A 6,000-nucleotide genomic window follows, 5' to 3' on the forward strand; every position below is an offset into this window, starting at 1 on the left:
AGAAAAAGTCATTATTTCCTATGTATCAGGCAGCAGACAAAAACACACCAGCTACTATTATTTTTTTTAATTGAAGTACAATTGATTTACAATATTGTGTTAGTTTCAGGTGCACAGCAGATTCTTTTCCATTATAGGTTATTACAAGATACTGAATATAGGTCCCTGTTCTATATGGTAGGTCCTTGTTGTTTTATCTATTTTATATATAGTAGTGTGTATCTGTTAATCCCAAACACCTAATTTATCCCCTCCCCGCCCCAACTTTCTCCTTTGGTAACCGTAAGTTTGTTTTCTATGTCTTTGAGTCTGTTTCTGTTTCGCAAATAAGTTCATTTGTATCATTTTTTAAGACTCCACATATAAGTGATATCATATGATATTTGTCTTTCTCTGTCTGACTTACTTCACTTAGTATGATAACCTCTAGGTCCATCCATGTTGCTGCAAGTGGCATTATTTCATTCTTTTTATGGCTGAGTAATATTCCATTGTGTATATGTACCACATCTTCTTTATCCAATCATCTGTCAATGGACACTTAGGTTGTTTCCATGTCTTGGCCACTGTAAATAGTGCTGCTATGAACATTGGGGTGCATGCATCTTTTCAAATCAGTTTTCATCTTTTCTGGATATATGCCCAGGAGTGGGAGTGCTGGGTCATATGGTAACTCTATTTTTAGTTTTTTAAGGCACTTCCATACCATTCCCCATAGTGGCTGTACCAATTTACATTCCCACCAACAGTATAGGAGGGTTCCCTTTTCTCCACACCCTCTCCAGCATTTATTACTTGTAAACATTTTGATGGTGGCCATTCTGACTGGTGTGAGGTGATACCTTGTAGTTTTGATGGGCATTTCTCCAATAATTAACGACGTTGAGCATCTTTTCATGTGCCTGTTGGCCATCTGTATGTCTTCTTTGGAGAAATGTTTATTTCGTTCTTCTGCCCATTTTTTTGATTGGGTTGTTTGCTACACACCAGTTATTTTAACAGAAAGAATTTAACAGAGAGACTCGTTAACTAGGTAACAAAGGGTAAAGAGAACTCTAGGGAAGTGGTCCCCAACCTTTTTGGCACTAAGGACCGGTTTTGTAGAAGAAAAGTTTTCCACAGACGGGGTGGGTGGGGGATGGTTCAGGTGGTAATGTGAACGATGGGGAGCAATGGGGAGTGGCAGATGAAGCTTCGCTCTCCCGCCTGCCACTCACCTCCTGCTGTGCGGCCTGGTTCCTAAAAGGCCGTGGACCCTGCAGCATGGGGGTTGGGGACAACTGCTCTAGGGTATATGCAAGTAGCAATTTCAGGAACCAGCAGTTACCCCCACGGCTAACTTCCAAGGGGAGAGGTTGGAATTATCAGAAGGTTGGAGGAGGGGGACTGAGACTTAAGCCTCTGAGAAGGGGTGCTTCTTGCTGGTGCAGAGGTCTCAGAGCTGGTTCTGTGAGGTTGGAAAGACTGCACACTGGATTCAACTGCCTTTGGGGAACAAAACCCAAGCTAGTTCAGCTTCCTCCTGCAGGGCTTCTCAGTTGCGAATACATTGTTCCTTTGTGGGGAAACTGCCCTGCTGGGTGAAGAAATGAAGCTGGCATGACACTGCAGCTAACCAGAAGCCAGGGGGAGTAGTAAGTTCCTCTCCTCTTCCGGTTTCCCTCCAGGGTCCCCATTGGCAGAGGTAACTGGGATTCAGCTGCAAAGTGGAGTCCCAGCTCCAACACCCCAAAGTGTGCACAGAAGAGTGGTTTTGAAGCCAACAGATACTAGCTTAATAACTGGTGCCCCTACTCTCCTCTCTTATTTCTTAATTATACATCTATATGTGAGTAGTTTTCATGTAACATCTGCTGTCTCTCAGCTCCCACTCATTTCCTCAAGCTTCTGCAATTTGGCTTTATTATCATCATTCTAACGTACTTCTTGAAAAAGGCCTCCTAATGACCAAATCTCCTGGGCCTATTTCTGTGCTTGTTTCACGTGGCCTCCCTGAGTGAGGGGTATGAATGACATTGTGGATCTGTCCTCCACATGCTAGCTTCTGGGATTGCTCACATCCCTGTCTCTCCATATACCTCTATGGTTGTTTCTTCTGCTTCTCTTTCTGGGGTCCCTTCCTTTGCTTTCCCCTTAAACGCTGGTGCTCTCCAGGCTTCTGTCCTCGGCGCCCACCCCACTCTTCTTATTGTGCATCCCCCACCCCCAACCCTGGGCATCTCATTCTGTTTCCTAGTTTTTTTGTTTTTTTAATATTCATTTATTTATTTGGTTGCACTGGGTCTTAGTTGAGGCAGGCGGGCTCCTTTAGTTGCGGCTTGAGGGTTCCTTAGTTGTGGCATGCGAACTCTTAGTTGTGGCATGCATGTGGGATCTAGTTCCCTGACCAGTGTTCGAACCCAGGCCCCCTACATTGAGAGTGTGGACTCTTAACCACTGCGCCACCAGGGAAATCCCTGTTTCCTAGTTTTCATTATCACTATGCTTTAACAATTCATTTTGCAAACTACCTTTTTTTTTTTTTGGCCGCACCGCGTGGCATGAGGAATCTTAATTCCCCAACCAGGGAGTGAACCCTTGCCCCCTGCAGTGGAAGCGCGGAGTCTTAACCACTGGACCTCCAGGGAAGTCCTGTTTCCTAGTTTTAACCAGCACTTATATACAAGTTGACCTCCAAATCTTTATCTCCGTACTCCATAGTCCACTGGCCATCTCCACCAGGGTGTCTAACAGCCACATCAAATTAAATATGTCTAAAGGTGAGCTCATCATCTTGTCATCTTCTCCTTCATATATACTTCTGTTTTCTTTCCCTTTGAAGATTTTTTTTAGGCCAATGAGAAAAATGTCCATATTTAAATCCATTTTCTGTTCTAGGGTTTTTAATAGTTTTGTATTTTGAAGATTTGAATATACAGAAGTTAATGAAAAATTGTTTCAACAAAATATTATGATTTCATAGGAATGTATATTTTATAAACAGTGCTTAATAGAGCATGTAATAGACTGTCACCAAATAATGTAATTACAAATTAATAGTACATCAGTGATTTTCTTAAGCACAACATGGAGCTATGCCTGCATTTCCTTTGAACTTTGATTTTTAGTTTTTATCTCATATCATGCCCAGTCTTTCATGTCTTGGCTTTCATGAAACCTAAGATGATATTGTTCTCCTTCAAGATTTTCATCACTTTCACAGCATCAGTCAACTCTTCCTTATTCCATACTGTGCAGCACTTTCTTCATTGCGAGAGATGACTCTTATGATGGAAAGAGGAAGGAAAGTCAAGACCTTATCAAAAAACTGTACTTTTAGTAGATTGTGCTAACGCAGATGTCACACAGCCCTGGGATTTGTGGTCCTTCAAGCACATAGTTTCTAATTCACTTCAGCCAGCACCCCCCCACCCCCACTCCACCAGTGTAATGATATTAGCTGCTATTTATTCAACATTTATTGTGTGCCAGGAAAATCCCCGCCCAGGGTTAATATTTTATATACATTTTCCCTGATCATGACAATAAACCTATGAGGTAAGTATTATAAGCCTCTTTATAAAGATGAAGAAACTAAGGCTCAAAGAGTTTTTAATTAATTAACTAATTGATTGATTGATTTTAGTTTTTTTTTTTTTTTCAGTCGCTCTACGCGGCTTGTGGGATCTTAGTTCCCTGACCAGGGATCAAACCTGCACCCCCTGCAGTGGAAGCATGGAGTCTTAACCACTGGACCACCAGGGAAGTCCCCAAGGCTCACAGAGGTTTTTTTTTGTTTTAACTGTACATATTTCTTTTTTTTAAATTTAATTAATTTATTGGCTGCGTTGGGTCTTCGCTGCTGTGTGTGGGCTTTCTCTAGTTGCAGCGAGCAGGGGCTACTCTTCAGTGTGGTGCGCATAGGCTTCTCATTGCAGTGGCTTCTCTTGTTGGGGACCACGAGCTCTAGGCACGCAGGCTTCAGTAGTTGTGGCGCATGGGCTTAGTTGCTCTGTGGCATGTGGGATCTTCCCGGACCAGGGATCAAACCCGTGTCCCCTGCATTGGCAGGCGGATTCTTAACCACTGTGCCACCAGGGAAGTCCCATCAAAGAGTTTTAAAAAAAATCTCACAAAGCCAAAAAAAGAGGCAGATGTGGAGTTGGCTCTGAAGCCTTCCCGTGCTTTTGTGCTGCCTCTTGTCACAGCCCATGGGTGCTCTGGTGTGATATCTGTGATCTGCTTCAGGAATGCTCATAAGTACACTCCATCTGGCCAAGGAAGCCTCTAGCATATTCTCACACATCATATCTGTCTACACTCCAATGCTCCCTAGCAATCTCCCATCCTCAGTCTTAGAGATGTACATGCAGCTCTATCTTGTCGCCTAGCACCGTGCTTCCTTCCTCCTTATAGCGCTGTTTATTTATTTCTGATGAGGGTATGCACTTCCCTCATGTATTCCATCCAGAAGTCTTTTCTCCCCAAGTCTTGGAAATTCAACAGTTACATTTATTGAGCCCCATTATATGCTTTTCACTGTGCTGGGTGCTAGGGATAAGGCATCATACTTTCCCCTTTGAGTCACAATATCAGGTCCAGTCTGTTCACTGCTGTATCAATTTCTGGAGTCCTAAGTATTACATCTGGCCCCCTTAATTTTCTCTTGTGAATTACTGGGTACCTCTCCCCTGTCATATTGTAGTTGACATCCTTTAGAATAACTACTCTTGCAGTTGTGCATAGTAAGGGGTTTTAAAGATGTTAGATGAAATGATAAATGTTAAATGCTATTCATATTACTTCATAAATTGAATATGTGTTCAATCAAAGTGTCAACTACAAATATATAAGCAACATCATTACTGTTTAATTGTGAACTCACCCAGCACGCACCCTCAGTCAAAGCCGTTTATTTATACTATAGTAACCTGGTATTAGGAACCATATCTATGTTCAAGGTAGATTAAGTTAGGTCATATTTGGAATTTTTTTTAAAAAGTTAATTTCCCTTTATTATTTATTCAGCAAGTACCTATTGGAGACCTTCCTGTGCCAGAGTCTTTTCTAGGGCACAAGGATTTAGTAGGGAACAAAACAAAGTCCCTGATCTCACAGAAATCTCATTATGCATATGTATTTGTGTACCTGTTGCGAAAATATAGAAATTGCTGATAAGAAGGAAAGAAAGAAAGAGAGAGAGAGGGAGAGAAAGAGGGAGGGAGGGAGAGAGGGAGGGAGAGAGGGAAGAAGGAAGGAAGGAAGGGAGAGAGAAAACACAATTCTATCATCCAGGTTAATTTTTCAGTGTATGCTCTTCCTGACTTGTGTTCTATGCATATGTAAACATTCCCTTTTCACACAAAAGTGGGATAACATTTGATTATTTTAATGTGACTATACATTGTAAATACCCTTTCATATCACTGAATAATCTACCTCCTTGTTTCTAATGGTTGCATGAGGTAATTGGAATCTATTTGATTAGAATGTCTAGCTGGCCAAGAGCATTCAGTCCCTAACTGTGAGAGTGTCTCCACTTAAGTACATTCCATTTGTTTGAGGATGGTTCTCAGAATTTAGTATGCATAAGACTTACCTTGGGAGCTTATTAATGATTCAGACACTTGGGCTCCACACTCAGAGATTCTAATTCAGAAGGTCATGAATCTGCATTTTAATAAGTCTCACTCACCAGCTAGGTGCTTAGGAGGTAGGTAGTCCCAGAGCCCTCCCTGAGAATCTTTGGCATGACTTATAGGAATAACATATACAGGCATAATTCCCTTCTCCTCTTCATGGGGGTCTTGGGAGTTAGGTTTCCCTCAAGGTAAATTGGTTTAAGCTACACTAGATATTTAAGAGAACAAATCAGAGGGTTGGATTTGGGTTGGTAGGAGTCAGAGCTGGCGAATATATCACACCAAGTCTAAGGGACAGGGACACGTTTGAAACCAGGACATCAAGCTGAAGGTCAGCAGACAGGAGTTGCTGGATCAGAATGGAAGCAGTGAGGGGGTT

General features: G+C 42.0%; 1 protein-coding gene across 1 annotated transcript in view; it reads left to right on the plus strand.

Moving 5' to 3' along the window:
• Nucleotides 1-4,076, plus strand: part of LOC307190216 (uncharacterized protein) — a gene marked incomplete at its 5' end in the record, with an annotated part of 126,358 nt that extends 122,282 nt beyond the window's left edge. Inside the window, one exon of the mRNA XM_079929272.1 lies at nucleotides 3,644-4,076. The remainder of the gene's footprint in view (nucleotides 1-3,643) is intronic.
• Nucleotides 4,077-6,000: the final 1,924 nt, after the last annotated feature.

Source organism: Stenella coeruleoalba (assembly GCF_951394435.1).
Source record: "Stenella coeruleoalba genome assembly, chromosome: 1".
NCBI lineage: Eukaryota > Metazoa > Chordata > Mammalia > Artiodactyla > Delphinidae > Stenella > Stenella coeruleoalba.